Genomic DNA, 18,321 nt, shown 5'->3' on the forward strand with positions numbered 1-18,321 from the left:
TGAAAGTTCTTTTCTTTAAGGATGTTGAATATTGGCCCCCACTCTCTTCTGGCTTGTAGGGTTTCTGCTGAGAGATCTGCTGTGAGTCTGATAGGCTTCCCTTTGTGGGTAACCTGACCTTTCTCTCTGGCTGTCCTTAGCATATTCTTTTTCATTTCAACCCTGGTGAATCTGGCAATTATGTGCCTTGGGGTTGCTCTTCTTGAGGAATATCTTTGTGGTGTTCTCTGTATTACCTGGAGTTGAATATTGTCCTGCCTTGCTAGGCTGGGAAAATTTTCCTGAATAATATCCTGAAGAATATCTTCCAGCTTGGATTCATTCTGTCCGTCACATTCAGGTACACCTATCAAACTTCGATTAGGTCTTTTCACATAGTCCCATATTTCTTGGAGACTTTGCTCACTCCTTTTTACCCTTTTTTCTCTGATCTTGTCTTCTCATTTTATTTCATTGAGTTGGTCTTCGACCTCTGATATCCTTTCTTCTGCTTGATCAATTTGACTGCTAAAACTTGTGCATACTTCGCGAAGTTCTCGTATTGTGTTTTTCAGCTCCATTAATTCACATATATTCCTCTCTAAATTGTCTAGTCTCTTTAGCATTTCATTAAACCTTTTTTCAAGGTTCTTAGTTTCTTTGCATTGGGTTAGAACATGTTCTTTTAGCTCACAGAAGTTTCTTTCTTTTTTTTTTTTTTTTTTTTGTTGAGACGGAGTTTCGCTCTTGTTGCCCAGGCTGGAGTGCAATGGCGCGATCTCGGCTCACCGCAACCTCCGTCTCCTGGGTTCAGGCAATTCTCCTGCCTCAGCCTCCTGAGTAGCTGGGATTACAGGCACGCGCCACCATGCCCAGCTGATTTTTTGTATTTTAGTAGAGACGGGGTTTCACCATGTTGACCAGGATGGTCTCGATCTCTTGACCTCGTGATCCACCCGCCTCGGCCTCCCAAAGCGCTGGGATTACAGGCTTGAGCCACCGCGCCCGGCCCTTGAAGTTTCTTATTAGCCACCTTCTGAAGCCTGATTCTGACAATTCATCACACTCATTCTCCATCAGGCCTTGTTCCCTTGCTGATGAGGAGCTGTGATCCCCTGGAGGAGAGGCATTCTGATTTCCGATGTTTTCAGCGTTTTTGCGCTGGTTTCTTCCCATCTCTGTGGATTTATCCACCTATCATCTTTGTATTTGCTGACTTTCAGATTGGGTCTCCGAGTGGATGTCCAGCTTATTGGTGGTGATGTTATTTGTTTCTTTGTTTTCCTTCGGTGGACGCCCTTCCCCCACAGAACTGGACCTTCCTGGGTTCAGCTGTGCTTGCTGTGAAAGTCTCAACCATCAGGTTTCCAATTGCTGTTTTTTTGCAGGGGCGGGACCAGCCAAGCCCGATCACCTGGCTCCCCATCTCGGAGCCCCCTTTTTTTCTTTTCTTAATTGAACAGCCGATTCGCTCCCAGGTGCCCCAGTCGCCCGCCTAAAAGGCGCCGGGATCTATGCAATTTCCTGTGCAGCGACCACGCTGGCCGAAACAACAGCGCTGAGATTCGTGGCGCTTTTCTGCCCAGGAATCTCCAGGTCTGGCTCCCTGCTTCAGTCCCCCTTTCAATCAGCTGAATGGGCAACTGTGCCTTCCCGGAGCTCCAAACGCCAAAGAAAAGGGCACCCAGTCCCGCATACTCTGCACTGAGAACCGCCGCCCCGGCCAAAAGAGTCGCGCTGGCGACCCACGGGGCTCCTCCGCTGGGAATCTCCTGGTCCCTAGGCAACAAAAATTCGTCTGGAAGTCTGGTGTCCACTCACTCCCTGCGCCTTTACTGATAGCTGCAACCCTGAGCTGCTGATATTTGGCCATCTTGGATCTCTCTCTAACCTTCAGGAGATTTAAAAACAGCAAGTGAGCAATGGTATTTGCTATGATGGGTCCCTCTCCAGAACCGAGGGGCCCCGGAAGGCTGAGGTTGAGTGGCCAGGGTGAGCTGAGGCTGGTGGACGAAGATATGGCCCAGACTTCCCATGCAGTCCTGGAGCCTGAGTCACCATTTCCTCTGTCCCCCTGTGCCTAAAGAGATGTCTTACTGAGTTTGGCAGTGCTGCCATTGAGGTGGCAGTCCCCATCCCAGGCCGGACAGCAAAGTTGGTTTTCTGGCCAGCGGCCTCTGTTGGTTTGGGTCGGGGAAAGGGACCCCGGGATTGTCCCCCCACCCGCCAGCAGCAGCAGGCCGCCCCGCTCAGGGGCCGGAAGTGGCCGGCCCACCGCTGACCTCCCCCGCCCGGCCCGGGTCCTGCGCTCGGTGGGTGGCCGCGGCCCAGGCGGAGGAGCGGGGTGATTGGCGGCCGGGCGCCCTCTGGTGGCCGCAGCGCGCGCGGTATGGGGGAACACGGAGTCCCGGAGCGGCGGGCGGTCGGGGGACCATGCACCTGGGGGCGACCGGGCCTGGCGGCCGCGCTTCCTCCACTACAAAAAGGAACCATAGCTTGGAAACAACGAAATTTTGTGACACCAATAGTGACACCTGGCCTTAATCGGGCGAGTAGCGCCCTCCTGTCCCGAGCACTGAGCAGGGGCCCGGGGAGCCGACATGGTGGCTGCCGTTGTTACCGCGAGGCTTGGCGTCTGGGGAGCCCGCGGAGGGGCGCGGCCGCCAAACCCCGCCCTGCCCGGGGGGTGAGGAGACCCCAGCTCCAGACGCCCAGGCTCCGCCCCGCCAGCGATTACCCCCACCCCCCCCTCCGCCACCTCCGCACCCCTTTGTTCCGCGGCCACAGTCCCGCTGAGAGCGCACGGGAAAGTTCCGGCCTGGCCACCCCGCGGCTCGGCAGGGCCCAGGCCCGGCGTTTCCGCCGCTTGGCTGGTCTTGGGCGGGAGCAGCCCAGGCGCTGGAGTGGCTCCCACGGCGCAGCGGGACTGCACTCCGGGCTGCTGGGGCTCGCGTACGCCCCGCGCGGCTCCCGCCCCCGACGTCCCGGGACCGCCGGGCTTCGCGCGCCCTCCGGGCGAGGCCCGAAGCCGCTGTGAGGGCCACCCGGTTGGGGGCTCCTCCGCAGCACCCCCAGGTTTTTTTTTTTTTAAAACAAAAGTCGCCCTGATAAACAGCCGGGTTGGAGGCGCAGCTTTCTGGCCCGTAAAAGCCAAAGCAAGAGCCGACAATTCACTGCGGCGCCGGCCGCTTCCGGGGCGTCAGTCCAGAGCCCCGGCCCGGCCTGGGAGACCCGCAGCAACCGCGGGAGGGAGGACCGGGCGCGGGCACAGCCCAGGAGCGGAAGCAGGGTTCCCACGGCTGGCGCGGGGGTGGCGCAGGGGGCACGGGGAGGCAGGGAGGCCTGAGCCCCGAGCCGCTGAAGGCTCCAGGGGCGGGCGGGCAGGCGGCGGTGAGGGAGCCTCACCGTGGCCCGCCGGCGTTAAGCGCTGACGCGTGACGGAGGCTGGACCTGGGCTGTGTCTCCTGCTGGGCGAGAGCACGGAAGAGATCTGAGGGCATTTCTTGAGCCTGGCAGGAGGCCAGGGGTTTTACAGCGCTGGGAGGAACCAGGAGGAACCGAGGCGCCACGTTGTTGGTTGCAAAGAAGGGTGGCCGGGTGGGGAGGAGGCTGGCAAAGAGTTTCAGAGAGCAGGAAGGGCACTTGTGAAGGCGCCTTGCCGAGGGTGCGGTAGAGGCGGGGTGAAATGAGCACTGCTCATAAAGTAACTGTTGGTTTTGTTTTTTGAGACGGGGTCTAGCTCTGTTGTCCAGGCTGGAGTGTAATGGCGCCATTTCGGCTCACTGCAACCTCCGCTTCCCGGGTTCAAGAGATTCTCCTGCCTCAGCCTCCTCAGTAGCTGAGATTACAAGGCGCGTGCCACCACGCTAGGCTAATTTTTTTTTGTATTTTTAGTAGAGATGGGGTTTTGCCATGTTGGCCAGGATGGTCTCGAACTCCTAAACTCAGGTGATCCGCCTGCCTCCGCCTCCCAAAGTGCTGGGATTACATACGTGAGCCTCCGGCCTGAAAGTGACTGTTTAAGACGATAAGTGCAAATAATAGGTCACCAGCATTTGTCTGCTGAGGCTGGGTGTGCCTAGGGAACCCCTCTTCTCTCCAGGCCCTCCCCGAGCCTGCCCACTGGTGGGGAAGCTGCAGGGCCATCCCTCCAGGCGGAGGCCCTACCAGGCCAGGGAATGTCCAGGTGGGTGCTCACCAAGCTGCCTAGGTTCCCAGCACAGTCATCTCTCGTGGTTCCCTTTAGCAAGTCACATCCCCTGACTCTTAAAATCTGGGTTCTGGCAGCTTCTCGGTATGGTACCATCTCCCTTCATGGACCGCAGGTTATCTATCACGCGGACCCGCTGTCCCTCACACAGTCACTCACCTGTGACACTTGGAAAGGACTAGCTCCACAGGCCTGGCTGGGGCCCAAAGGGAGGTGGCCAGCAATCGAAACCAACCCTGGTGACTAAGTAGAAAAGGAGTCTTTGGGAGTATTGTGGGGAGCTCAGGGAGCTGACTAGGGAATGTCTTGGGAGGTGACTGTGGACACCATGGCTACTGGGTCGCAGCATCGCTGAATGCCACCCCTGCAAGGGCTCTGCAGGCTTTGGCTGTGATCTCGAGGGAGGCGCTGGGTACTGCGGCTGGGAGGGAGCGGTCTTGTCCCTGTGTCTTTGCCTGGGTCTGCCAGATCCGCAGGAAGGAAGAAGGAATGCTGCCCCCTTAAGCCTTTGAGGTGGGAGGCAGAGCCCTGGCTCTCATGACAGCTCACAGAGTGGGGATTGCCCCCGTGTGCGGATGCTGATCAGCCCACCCAGTGCTCACCACTGAGCACCATGGAGGCTCTTCAACAGGAGCAGCAGCTGGTGCTTTCCAAAGTACACCTGGCTGGGAGTGATGTGGGGAGGCGCTGCAGTGGCATGTGTGAGGGGAAGAGGCTGCAGAGAGGTGGCAAGGCGGACAAGGAAGAGGAGAGGAGCCACCACTGGAGCCTGGTGGCTCAGGAAGGCGGCTGGTGTGGGTGTGGGAGAGTTGGGTCAGGAGGCCAGCACTGCTCATCATGCAGCACGTGTGAGAGCCGCAGCCATTCTGCTCCTGGCACCAGGTGAGTCAGGAAAATAGGGTCTGGAGGCTGGGAATATAAGGCCGATTCACATCAGCTGTAACAGGAAATATCCTCTCCTTAGGGCGTACCCCGTAGATGATTTTGTGACTCTACTTCGTTCTCTCCGTTTACATAGGGCGTACCCGAGGTAACCAGTGAAATCCTCAAGGGGGTGTTGAAACTCTGGGGCCTTTTGAGTTCCTGTGCTGGGGCTGCTCCCACACTGGAGTGTACTTTAATTTTCAAAAAATCTCTTCATTCCTTCCTGGCTTTGTGTGTCTGGTCCAATTCTTTGCTCAAGATGCCAAGAGCCTGGACACCCTCCACCTTTAACATAGGGGTTGTTTGTTTAATTTACCTTTTGCCTTAGAAATATAAAAAGATACACAGTAAAGGTGTGTAAAAGGAAAGGCCTTTCACCATCCCCCCAGTCCCATCCCTCCCTAGAGGTCCCCGGATTAGCTTGGCATGTGTCCAGCCCGCCCGCCCTCTACATTTCAAGTGGATATGTAAACAGTGGGTCAGGCTCGGGTGTGTTTTTTCTAATAAACGCCATCATGCTGTATGTATTGTTCTTTAATGTGCTTCTGGAGATGTTTCCAATCCAGCACATCCTTTTATCCATGCATAATATTCCATAGAATGCATGCTCCCCATCTTGAGGGATGTTTGGGTTGTTTCATTATGCTCTGTTATGACGAATCGTTGCTTTTGTGCACAATGTTGAGTATGAGGCTAGGATTTAAGGGGAAGAGACTCTGTTTGAGTCCATGTAAATGTGAGGTGAAGGTGTGCTGGCCCAGCATTGAGCAGGCAGTGGGCGGTACATGCTGAGCTGGGCTGGGACATTGACTGGACTGTGGATTTGGGACTCAAAATTAATGTATGACCAGGTAAGTTTTGCTTCTGGGTCACAGACAGGGCTGCGGTCCCCACAGATCCAGATGTGTCCACTAGATGGCGCCAAAGCCAGTAAGGTGAGGCCATTGATCTTGGCAGGAGTCTGGGCCCAGGGTCTGACTCCTTAGCTCCTAGGAGATGGATGAATATTCTCTCCTGAGCTTAAATAGCGGGGAGGCTGAAGGGGGTGCAAAGCTGAGTGACCATGAATGGTTAAGACAGGATGTGCCCTGGCCAAGGTAGGGAGCTGAAATTCAGTCTGTGGGACAGGCTGTGATGGCCCGGAGGAAATCGACAGATGGGAGGAAAACTATGGACTCTGTGCTCTATGTTGCCAGGACCTGCAGAGGAGCCAGCTTCTGCAGAAGATACAGGATTTGGACAGGAAGATGGGGTGAGTGTTCTCTATATTGGGCACTGAAGATTTGATGAGGACACAGGGATGATCCCTGCCACCAAAGCAGCTCATGCTCAGGCAGCGGAAATAGACACTGGACACATGCAATATTTCTTTTTTTTTTTTTTGGTCTCACTCCAACCTTTGCCTTCTGGGTTCAAGCAATTATCCTGCCCCAGCCTCCTGAGTAGCTGGGACTGCAGGTGTGCACCACTGCACCTGGCTAATTTTTGCATTTTTAGTAGAGGCAGGGTTTTGCCGTGTTGGTTAGGCTGGTCTTGAACTCCTGACCTCATGATCCACCTGCCTCGGCTTCCCAAATGCTGGGATTACAGGTGTGAGCCACTGTGCCCAGCCCAAATGCAATATTTCTTTTTTTTTTTTCTTTTTGGAGGGGGCACCCGGATGTGAACCGGGCCAAATGCAATATTTCTTATGGGCACTGCTCTAAGGAGTAATTTGAAATCCAACAGGGTGATGTAAGTGAAGGTGCTTTGAAATCCCCCAAAGCCCTCGCCCAGGTAAGGAGGGCTGTGGTCCTTGTCACCATTTACCCAAGAAAGCTTCAAAGCAGCAGGAGCACCAGAATTTCCCTCCTTCCCTCCTGTCACTCTCCCACCCAAGTTGAGAGCTGAACCCCTCCTCTGCTATGCATGGCAATTCCCAGGCCTGTGCCTCTCCCAGCATTCGAAGCTGCCCCAGGCTCCCAGGACTGAAGCTCAGACCTGATTTTGGAAAAATGAATGGATGGCTGAGAGCAGTGGCTCATGCCTGTAACCCCAGCATTTTGGAAGGACAAGGCAGGTGAATTGCTTGAGCTCAGGAGTTCGAGACCAGCCTGGGCAACATATCAAGACCCTGTCTCTACAAAAGAAAAAACAAGCATCCTACTTGAGGGGCTGAGGCAGGAGGACTGCTTAAGGTCAGGAGTTGGAGGTTGCAATGAGCTGTGATGGCGCCTCTATACTCCACCATCACTGACAGAGCAAGACCCCATTTTGAGGACACACACACACACACAAAATGCATAAAGTGTTTCTGAAACTTTGGTGTGTGTCAGAGAAACCTGGGGACTTGTAAAAACAGATGGCTGGTCCCACCCTAGAGTTTCTAATTTAGTAGGTCAAGGGTGGGGTCCAGTAATTTGCATTTCTAACAAGTTTCCTCGTACTGCTGCTGTTGCTGTTGGTTGGGACCCAAACTTCCAGAACAACTGGTCTGAATGAAGGGCTGGGTCCAGGACCTGCAAGTCCCAAGGTACTGCATGCCTGAGTACCTCCTCCTCAGTCTGGCCCAGCAGCGTGGCAGGAAACGGAGGGAGTCAAAGCCTCTCACGGTCAACCAGGAGAAACGGGTGTCTTCCTGGCAGGGTGGCCGGCGCGGCCGGGCGCTATGGAAACACAGCTCAGCCCAGAAGTGCCCAACCTCCTTCCCAGAAGTAACTCCAGCCCCTGGGGAGGAGCGAAGTGAACAAACAAACCGAGAGGGCAGAGCTCAGTTCCTGGATGGAAGGGGCACCAGCATGGAAGTGCCCTCAGCAACCTCAGGGCCCAGCCTTCCAGGAAAGGATATCATTCGCCTCACAGGGCCCCTGGCGTGAGTTTTGAAGCTGGAAGAGAACTTTGCAATTTTTGGTACAACTTTTACATTTTTTTTTCAGACAGATCCTCGCTCTGTTGCCCAGGCTGGAGTGCAGGGGTGCAATCTCGACTCATTGCAACCTCTGCCTCCCGGGTTCCAGCAAATGCTCCTGCCTCAGCCTCTCAAGTAGCTGGGATCACAGGTGTCTGCCACGAAGCCTGGCTAATTTTTGTATTTTTAGTAGAGACAGGGTTTCTCCATGTTGGCCAAGCTGGTCTCGAGTTCCTGACCTCAGGTCATCTGCCTGCCTCTGCCTCCCAAAGTGCTGAGATTATAAGTGTGAGCCACAGTGCCCAGACAATACACCGTTTAACTGGGCCGTGAGTGACATGACTTGCTAAGACTGCGTGCTAAGAATGAGCTGCAGCCAGCACGGGGTTGTCCGCTTCCAGCCACCTTCCCAGGTATCCCTCCCTCCCTGATAGAGCTCAGCCCCCACCTCAGCCTGAAGCACCCTCAGAGCTTGTATCACAGCTCTTAACTCCACTTGGTTCCCAAAGCTGTGAGCCCACATACCCCTGCCCAGAGCTACAGCATTTTGGGTTTCTCAGACCCCATCAACACTAATCAGCATCAACTGCAGGACATCCAGGACAGCTGGAGAGGAGCAGTGGTCACTGTGTCACAGTCCTGCCCAAATTCCAGTGTTAAAATTGCAGAAGCCTGGGGCCCACTCCAGAGAATGTGATTTAGCAGGTTGGAGGTGGGGCCCAGGCACTGACATTTTCAAAAGCCCTGGGTGATTTGGATGCAGGTAGCGCTGGCCATTTACATGCTGAGAAATACCGCCCTAGCATCATCATCCACAGAAGGCCACCCATTGTCACTTATCACCCAACCCAAGAAGGCTTGGGAGGAAGGGGTAATTTATTGGTTCTAAGTCCAGATAATGGACAAAACAGAGTGCTGTGGTTCAAATGTCCCCACCAATGTTCATGTTGAAATTTTTTTTTTTTGAGTCGGAGTCTCGCTCATGTCACCAAGGCTGGAGTGCAATGGGCCGTGCGATGTCGGCTCATCACAACCTCCACTTCCCCGGTTCAAGTGATTCTCTTGCCTCAGGCTCCCAAGCAGCTGGGATAACAGGCATGCACCATCACACCCAGCTAATTTTGTACTTGTAGTAGAGATGGGGGTTTCCCCATGTTGGTCAGGCTGGTCTCGAACTCCTGACTTCAGGTGATCCATCCACCTAGGCCTCCCAAAGTGCTGGGATTACAGGCGTGGGCTACCTTGCCAGGCCCATGTTGAAATTTAATTGCCATTACGATGGTGGCATTGGCAGGTGGGGCTTTTGCAAGGTAATTATGTTATGAGGGCTCTGCCCTCAGGAATGGATCCGTGCCATTATCTCTGGAGTGGATTCTTGATAAAAAGGATGATTCTGGACCACTTTGCTTTGTATCTTACATGCTCACTTCTGCCTTCCATCCTTCTGCCATGGCAGGGCCCTCACAAGATGCTGGTGCCATGCTCTTAGACTTGCCAGCCTCCAGAACTAGGGGACATCAAATTTCTTTTCCACCCAGTCTGTGGAATTCTTTTTAAGTTTCTTATTTATTATTATTTGAGACAGAATCTTGCTACATCACCCAGACTGGAATGCAGTGGTGCGATCTCTGTTCACTGCAACTTCCACCTCCTGGGTTCAAGTGATTCTCTTGCCTCAGCCAGCTGAGTAGCTGGGATCACAGGTGTGCACCACCATGCCCTGCTAATTTTTGTATTTTTAGTAATGTCTGGGGTTTCACCATGTTGCCCAGGCTGGTCTCCTGGGCCCAAGTGATCCGCTGGTTTCAGCCTTCCAAAGTGCGTGAGCTGCCGTGTCTGGCCCAGTCTGTGGAGTTCTGTATGGCAGCAGAAAATGGACTAAAATGCAGTGCAGAGATGTGCCCATGCAGAGCCCTTCAGCTCAGTGCCACCAAATGAACCCGTCACGACTTTCCCCAGCCTGGTAGGTGTTCTGGAAAGACTTGTTCCTCTGTTCTGTTATGGGCCCTCCGCCTCCTCCCTTCCTGGGAAGGGATAGTGTTCACTGTATTATTAATGTCCTGTTGCTATGACAGGAACCGCAGGAGACCCACAGGAAAGATGGCCCTGCTCTCCAGGGCTCATTGGATTCTTGGTTCCCATTGTGGAATAGATGGGCAGGTAAGAGCCAGTGTGGTCTGAGGTCAGGGCTATGCTGAGAAGCTGTGTGAGGACCAGGGCCCTGTGCTGTGTGAGCAGCGGGGTCGCTGGGCCTCTGTGGAGGGAGGACAGAGTACTGAAGGCCAAGTTAGCAGGAAGGGCAAGGCCCAGAAGGGTGACTGATGAATTTGGGTCATGTCCTGGGGAGCAGGTGGGGAGTGGTGAGGAAGGTGGGGCTGACGTTGCTGAGTGATCTCTGCTTTAAAGTTTGGCTTTTGTCTAGAATTCTCTGGGGATTGAAGAGTTTTAAGCTGGGGAGGGACATGATTAGATCTGCCTTTTGGAAAGCTCCCTGGCTGTGCTGTAGAGACTGGATAGGAGGCTGTGCCGTAACGGCACAGAACCAGCGAGGGCCCTGGGGAGGGCCCTGGGGAGGGTCCTTGGGAGGTGGACGCAATAGAACTTGGCGCTGATGGCAGGGAGGATGAAAAGAGGACTCCACTACAGACACAGGGATCCAGGACGGTGGACTTGGGGGCAGTTTGGACACACAAGGTTGAGATGCCAGTGGGACTCCACAGTAGAATCGAGGACAGCTCAGTGTAACCCAGGCACCTCCGTTCCCATTGTGAGCAAGGGGAGCTGCTCTGTTATGTTTCTAAGTACGTCATGCAGCCCTCCCTCCAGCACACACAGGAGATTCTCTTTCCCTTCCCCAGGTGTCTTCTCCCAGGTGACACAAACCACTCAGTGGATGGGGTGAGACCCACTCAGTATGCAGGTGTGGTGGCCATGACCTCAATCAGGGGCTCCCAAAGGACTTTTGAACACTACTCAACACCAGGTGGGGTGACCCTCAGCATAAACTGTGGCCCAGCAGCACATCTTACATTGTCACTGCAGACAGGTCCTGTTCTGTCAGCTCTGTCTCCAAAATGTACCCTGCCTTCAACTCCTATCTTCACTGCTCCAGCTTAGTTCAAGCCACCAGAGCCCTCCCGGACCACTGCCCTTACCTCCTAACTTGTCTCCTGTGTCTACTGCTTCCCATGCTATATAGCAACCAGAGAAATGTTTTCAAACAGAAGCCAGATCATGCCCCTCCTGGGCTTCCCGCCTTCCCCATGGTCCCCTCCCCACCGACACCTCCAAAGGAACAATGTGCCCACCACCTTTTCCAATCCCATCCCCTGCTGTTCCTCCACCTCACTTTGTGTTGTCCTGCACACACACAAACGTGTTCCTACCTCAGGGCCTCTGCATTGGCTGTTCCCTCCTGGAAGGCTCTGCCCAGATCTTCAAGGGGCTAACATCGCTCAGGTCTCAAATAGTCCCTCCACATAGAGCCTTTCCTGACCTGTCAAGCTAAGGTAGTGGCCCGGTATTATCCCTTCAGTTTTCTCACTGCTTTTCATTATCTCTTATTGGCTTTCCTTATTTGGTCTGCCTCTAGCCAACAGATGTCAGTTACCTGACAGCAGTGCCCGTGCTGGACTTCTTCTCCATGTCTGGTGCTGGGAGCGCAGGTGCTCCAGGAGTGTTTGTTCAATGAATTGTTAGTGAATGCTGCAGAGCCCTGCTCCACGCTGCTTCCTAGCCCTGGCGTTTGGGAGCCTGATGACAGCCCTCCCCCTGAAGACAGCACCTGGACAATGTCAGCCTGAGGAGTTAGCCGGGTGGCCCTGGCTCTGATGCTGCTGCTCTGTACTCGGCCCTTCTGCAGTCGGGCCCAGGGCAGGCCACCTGCACAGCCTCCGTGCTAGGCCTGGCCTTTGGCCAGCACCTCTCCTCTTCTAGTGCCAAAGTCCACGCCCCTTCTGTGGGAAAAATGGCACTCCTTTTAGGGGGACTGCCTACTCCCCACTCAGTTTGGAGCTGGGCTTAGGAGCCAGTGGGAGCTCCTAAGCAGGAGGCGAGAGACCCACTGGAGTGTAAGGAGCAGTGGACACTGGCTTCTTTCAGTGTCCTTTTGAGAACAGGGTGGAACCTGAGAAAACACCTACGTGTCCACATCTTGCACTGTTTCCGGGGGTTCACACATCACTGAAGCCAATCCACGGGGTTAGAAGGACAGAGGAGCCTGCCCTCCTGCAGTGTCTAAACTGGTAACATAGGTTACCCAGGGCATTTTACACACAAGACTGCTCAAAACCCTCCAAGAATGCTTTGCAGGGAGTGCTCATGTTTCCCAGACTACAAGACAGGAGGCTCCCAAACCAGAGGCCGGGCGGGAGCACACAGGGGAGGGAGAAGAAGGCTGCAGCCGGAATTCCAGGGACCTGGCGGTTGAGAGACAGGTGGGAGCCAGGGAGAACGCACGGAATGGAGAGTACCGGGTGTCAACTTTCAAGGAGGAAGGGGCAGGAAAGAGGGTGAAATATTGCAGAGCAGATGTCAAAGGCTTTATCCACAGAAACTGCTGGTGACCTCTGGTGAGGGCAGAAGTCAGCATACTGGGTTGACAGGACAGATGAGGGGTGTCAGATGTTGTTCAGCAGCCTGCACGTGTGCAACAGAAAGGAGATGTGGCAAAAGCTAGCAGGATCAGGCTCTGGACACATTAGCTTCTTTCCTTCTAAGTGAAACTTGAGGGCTGGGCGTAGTGTTGGCTCACACCTGTAATCCTGACACCTTGAGAGGCTGAGGCGGGCAGATCGCTTGAGTCCAGGAGTTTGAGACCAGCCTGGGCAACAGAGCATAACCCATCTCTACAGAAATATTAGCCAGTAGTGGTGGCACATGCCTATAGTTCCAGCTACTCGGGAGGCTGAGGTGGGAGGACTGCTTGGGCCCAGGAGGTCGAGGCTGCAGTGAGCTATGATTGCACCACTGCACTCCAGCCTGGCCAAAGCAAAAAAGAAACTTGAGTATGCTTTTCATGCTGAGGGGAAAAGGTGGCCACGCCAGGAGGAGGACTGCAATTACTGCAGTGGGGAGGACTCAGGGCAGGCCTGCGAAGGAGGCAGGGGAAGCAAGGCCAGCAGAGGTGAGGATGATGCAGGGCTGAGGGGGCCTTCTTCCCTGTTGGAGGAAGGTGAACTGACTTGTCAGGAGTGGAGGGCTGAGGAGCAGCTGGGGCCTGCTGTGCTGCTGGAGGGGAGCCAGGGCCTGCAAGAGTGCAGAAGGAAGTCTATGGGCCCTGAGGCCCAGCACACGACCTGGACCTGAGGATTACTTCATTTGATCCAACCACCTTGGCCTCCCAAAGTGCTGGGATTACAGCTAATTTTCATATTTTTAGTAGAGACATGGTTTTGCCATGTTGGCCAGGCTGGTCTTGAACTCCTGGCCTCAAGTGATTATCCTGCTTCAGCCTCCCCAAGTGCTGGGATTGCAGGTGTGAAAAATAAATTTCTGATACATGCTACAAAACGGATAAACCTTAAAGACAGTATGCTAAGTGAAATAAGCCAGACACAAAGGAACAAATATGTGATTCCACTTATATGAGGAACTTAGAATAATCAAATTCAGAGACTGAAAGTAGCATGGTGGTTACTGGGGCAAGGGGAAATGAGGAGCTATTGTTTAATGGGTAGAGTTTCAGTTTGGGAAGATGAAAAAGTTCTGGGGATAAAAGGGGATGATGGTTTCACAACACATAAATATACTTAATGCCAACACACTGTATACTTGAAAATGGTTAAATTTATATTTTGCCACAATAAAAAAAAAATGTCAGACTGCTACAACTGCCACGTCTCAATACCAGTGTCAGACCGTCTTGTTCTAACGCTGGAGATTTAAAAAAAAGTCAAATCCCTTCCACGTGGACTAATTATTCTAAAAGAGTCCTGAATACAAGATCAATATGCAAAACAATTAGCAACAAACCACATGAAAAAGTATTTTTGAAATACTTAATCTAGGTTCATTCCTGCTTAAGATGTGGAAAGGTGTAAGAGAACATTGTTGCTACATTATTAACAGTAAGAAAAGGCTAGGCACAGTGGCTCATGCCTGTAATCCCAGCACTTTTCCAGGCCAAGGCAGGTGGATCACCTGAGGTCAGGAGTTCAAGACCAGCCTGGCCAACATGGTGAAACCCCCATCTCTACCCCCCGCAAAAAAATGCAAAAATTAGCCAGGCATGGTGGCACATACCTGTAGTTCCAGCTGCTCAAGAGGCTGAGGCATAAGGATTGCTTGAACCCAGGAGGCAGAGGTTGCAGTGAGCCAAGATTATGTCATTGCACTCCAGCCTGGGCAACAGAGCAAGACTCCATCTCAAAACAAAAACAAAAAAGGCCGGGCATGGTGGCTCACGCCTGTAATCCCAGCACTTTGGGAGGCCGAGGGCAGATCACGAGGTCAGGAGATCAAGACCATCCTGTCCAACGTGGTGAAACCCCGTCTCTACTAAAAAAAAAAAAAAAAAAAAAAATACAAAAATTAGCTGGACATGGTGACATGCACCTGTAATCCCAGCTATTGGGGAGGCTGAGGCAGGAGAATCGCTTGAGCCCGGAAGTTGGACGTTGCAGTGAGCCGAGATTGCATCACTGCACTCCAATTTGGTGACAGACTGAGACTGTCTCAAAGAAAAACACAACTCCCCCCCCCAAAAAAAAAGATAAAACCAGATAATATTCAAAATCATAACATTCCTTGGGCCCATCTGAGAGCTGGAGCAAAGGCAACTGAGCAAACTGAATTCCCAAGTGTGAGGAGCCCACTCCCACAGAGAAAGGATGCACTGCCATGCCTTACCATATTCAGCATGGATGGAGAGGGTCATGCTGCTGGAGACAGGGAAGAAATGAACTACAGTTTTAACAGTTCTTAAAGTTCAAGTGTTGGGGCATCAATTTCGAACAGCGGAGACCCTGACAAGGAATCACAGTCACTTGCACACTTTCCCAGGATGGGCCTCCAGTGGTACAGAGTAGGAGGGTGGGGAGAGTCACCCTTGGCAGCACAGACAAGTAGAAATGATCAGCTGATCCCAAGGACAGGCAAGAATACCCTTTCCCGGAACCCTTTTCTTTTTTTTTTTTTTTGAGACGGAGTTTCACTCTTATTACTCGGGCTGGAGTGCAATGGCGCGATCTCGGCTCACCGCAACCTCCGTCTCCTGGGTTCAGGCAATTCTCCTGCCTCAGCCTCCTGAGTAGCTGGGATTACAGGCACGCGCCACCATGCCCAGCTAATTTTTTGTATTTTTAATAGAGACGGGGTTTCACCATGTTGACCAGGATGGTCTCGATCTCTTGACCTCGTGATCCACCTGCCTCGGCCTCCCAAAGTGCTGGGATTACAGGCTTGAGCCACCGCGCCCGGCCCCGGAACCCTTTTCTATGAAGCAAAAACTTTAAGCCACCGGAGATGGTAAGCAAACCCTCTCACATAAAAGACCAGGCAAAAATCTACTCTTAAACCAGTAAGGAGACAATAGAAATATATTATTGTAATGTTCATTTTGTTCTTCTGAGACTTAGTCTTGCTCTGTCACCCAGGCTGGAGTACAGTGGTGCGATCTTGGCTCACTGCAACCTCTGCCTTCCCGGTTCAAGCGATTCTTGTGTCTCAGCCTCCTGAGTAGCTGGGATTACAGGCACACACACCACACCTGGCTAATTTTTGTATTTTTAGTATAGAGATGGGTTTCACCATGTTGGCCAGGCTGGTCTTGAACTCCTGGCCTCAAGCTGTCTGCCCACCTCAGTCCCCCAAAGTGCTGTGATTACAGGTGTGAGCCATCATGCCCAGCCTGTTGTAATGTTCTTATGCTGTATGTGAAGTGGAATAATATATTTGAAAGTAGTCTTTGCTGTGTTAAAGATGTATATTTTGGACCCAAGCACACTAAAAAACAAAACTAAAAACGAAGCAGAAGAACCAATTTAACAAGTCAACAAGAGGCAAAAATAGATCTATAAAAAATAATCCAAAAGAAGGCCACTACAAGAGGGAAAAAATAATCCAAAGAACATATGGGGGCAGGGCACGTTGGCTCAGGCCTATCATTCCAGCACTTTGGGAGGCCAAGGTGGGCAGACCACCTAGGGTCAGGAGTTTTGAGACCAGCCTGACCAACATGGAGAAACCCCATCTGTACTAAAAATACAAAATTAGCCGGGCTTGGTGGCGCATGCCTGTTATCTCAGCTACTAGGGAGGCTGAGGCAGGAGAATTGCTTGAACCTGGGAGGTGGAGGTTGTGGTGAGCCAAGATCGTGCCACCGTGCTACTGCACTCCAGCCTGGGAAACAAGAGCAAAACTCCTTCCAAACAACAACAAAAAGGAACAGATGGGACAAAGAGAAAATAGCAAAACTATATTTAAATCCAATCACATTGATAATTACATTAAATGTAAATTGTCTAAACATGACAAGAAAATGACTGTCAGGTTGGATTTTAAAAAGACTCAAATTATATACTGTCAACGAGAAACCCATTTTAAGTTAAAAAGTAAAAAGATGAATAGGTTTAGCATGGTGTATCATGCCTGTAATCCTAGCACTTTGGGAGACCTAGCTGGGTGGATAGCTTGAATCCGGGGGTTAGAGACCAGCCTGGGCAACAAAGCAAGACCCTATCTATATAAAAAGTAAAAAAATTAGCAAGGTGTTGTGGTGCAAGCCTGTAGTCCCAACTACGTGAAAGGTTGAGGCAGGATAGCTTAGAGCCTAGAAGGTCAAGGCTGCAGTGAGTTTTAACTGCACCACTGGGTATGACTGCACCACTGGATATGACTGCACCACTGGTTATAACTGCACCACTCGGTATGACTGCACCACCACTGGGTATGACTGCACCGCTGGTTGGGTATGACTGCGCCACTGGGTATGACTGCGCCACTGGGTATGACTGCGCCACTGGATATGACTGCGCCACTGGATATGACTGCGCCACTGGGTATGACTGCACCGCTGGTTGGGTATGACTGCACCGCTGGTTGGGTATGACTGCACCACTGGTTGGGTATGACTGCACCACTGGTTGGGTATGACTGCACCGCTGGGTATGACTACACCACTGGTTGGGTATGACTGCACCGCTGGGTATGACTGCACCGCTGGGTATGACTGCACCGCTGGTTGGGTATGACTGCACCGCTGGTTGGGTATAACTGCACCGCTGGTTGGGTATAACTGCACCACTGGTTGGGTATAACTGCACCACTGGGTATGACTGCACCACTGGTTGGGTATGACTGCACCACTGGTTGGGTATAACTGCACCACTGGGTATGACTGCACCACTGGGTATGACTGCACCACTGGTTGGGTATGACTGCACCACTGGTTGGGTATGATTGCACCACTGGGTATGACTGCGCCACTGGGTATGACTGCACCACTGGTTATGACTGCACCACTGGGTATGACTGCACCACTGGTTGGGTATGACTGCACCACTGGGTATGACTGCGCCACTGGGTATGACGGCACCACTGGTTATGACTCACTGCAGTCTTGGCCTCCTGGGCTCTAAGCTGTCCCAGAGCAAGACCCTGTCTCAAAAAAATAAAAATAAAATAAAAAAGTAAAAAGATGGAATAAAATAGATCATGTGAACTTTAATCAAAATAAAACAGGAGTTGCAACATTAATACCAGATGAAATGGCCTTCAGAACAAGGAATATAACCAGACACGAAGAGATACATTACATAATAATAAAGAGGTCAATTCATCAAGAAGCCATACAATCATACAGAAAACTTCAAAATAAATAAAGCAAAAATGACCAAAAAAGGGGGGGACACAAATCTATAATTTAGTTGAAGAATTCAAAACTCTTATTTTGGTAACTGACAAAACAAGCAGAACTTACCATCACTATCAACCAACTTAACTTGGCTGACATAGAACATTCCACCCAATGACAGCAGATTATACATTCTATTCAAGTGAACATGGAACGTCAACTAGGAGACACCATTCTTGGACATAAAACAAGTCTTGGTAAATTTTAAAAAATGGAAATAATAAAATTAAATTAGAAATCAACAACAATAGGCCGGGCGCGGTGGCTCAAGCCTGTAATCCCAGCACTTTGGGAGGCCGAGGTGGGTGGATCACAGGGTCAAGAGATCAAGACCATCCTGGTCAACATGGTGAAACCCCGTCTCTACTAAAAATACAAAAAATTAGCTGGGCATGGTGGCGCGTGCCTGTAGTCCCAGCTACTCAGGAGGCTGAGGCAGGAGAATTGCCTGAACCCAGGAGGCGGAGG

At 52.1% G+C, this 18,321-nt stretch overlaps 1 long non-coding RNA gene across 1 annotated transcript in view; it reads left to right on the forward strand.

Moving 5' to 3' along the window:
- The first annotated feature begins 2,043 nt into the window (after positions 1-2,043).
- The window catches only part of LOC116559034, a 17,598-nt gene continuing 1,320 nt past the window's right edge, over positions 2,044-18,321 (forward strand). Inside the window, exons 1-2 of the long non-coding RNA XR_004272277.1 lie at positions 2,044-2,055; positions 6,041-6,043. This is a non-coding gene — a long non-coding RNA (uncharacterized LOC116559034). The remainder of the gene's footprint in view (positions 2,056-6,040; positions 6,044-18,321) is intronic.

Source organism: Sapajus apella, unplaced genomic scaffold (assembly GCF_009761245.1).
Source record: "Sapajus apella isolate SASKATOON/1434 unplaced genomic scaffold, GSC_monkey_1.0 scaffold22, whole genome shotgun sequence".
NCBI classification, from domain to species: domain Eukaryota; kingdom Metazoa; phylum Chordata; class Mammalia; order Primates; family Cebidae; genus Sapajus; species Sapajus apella.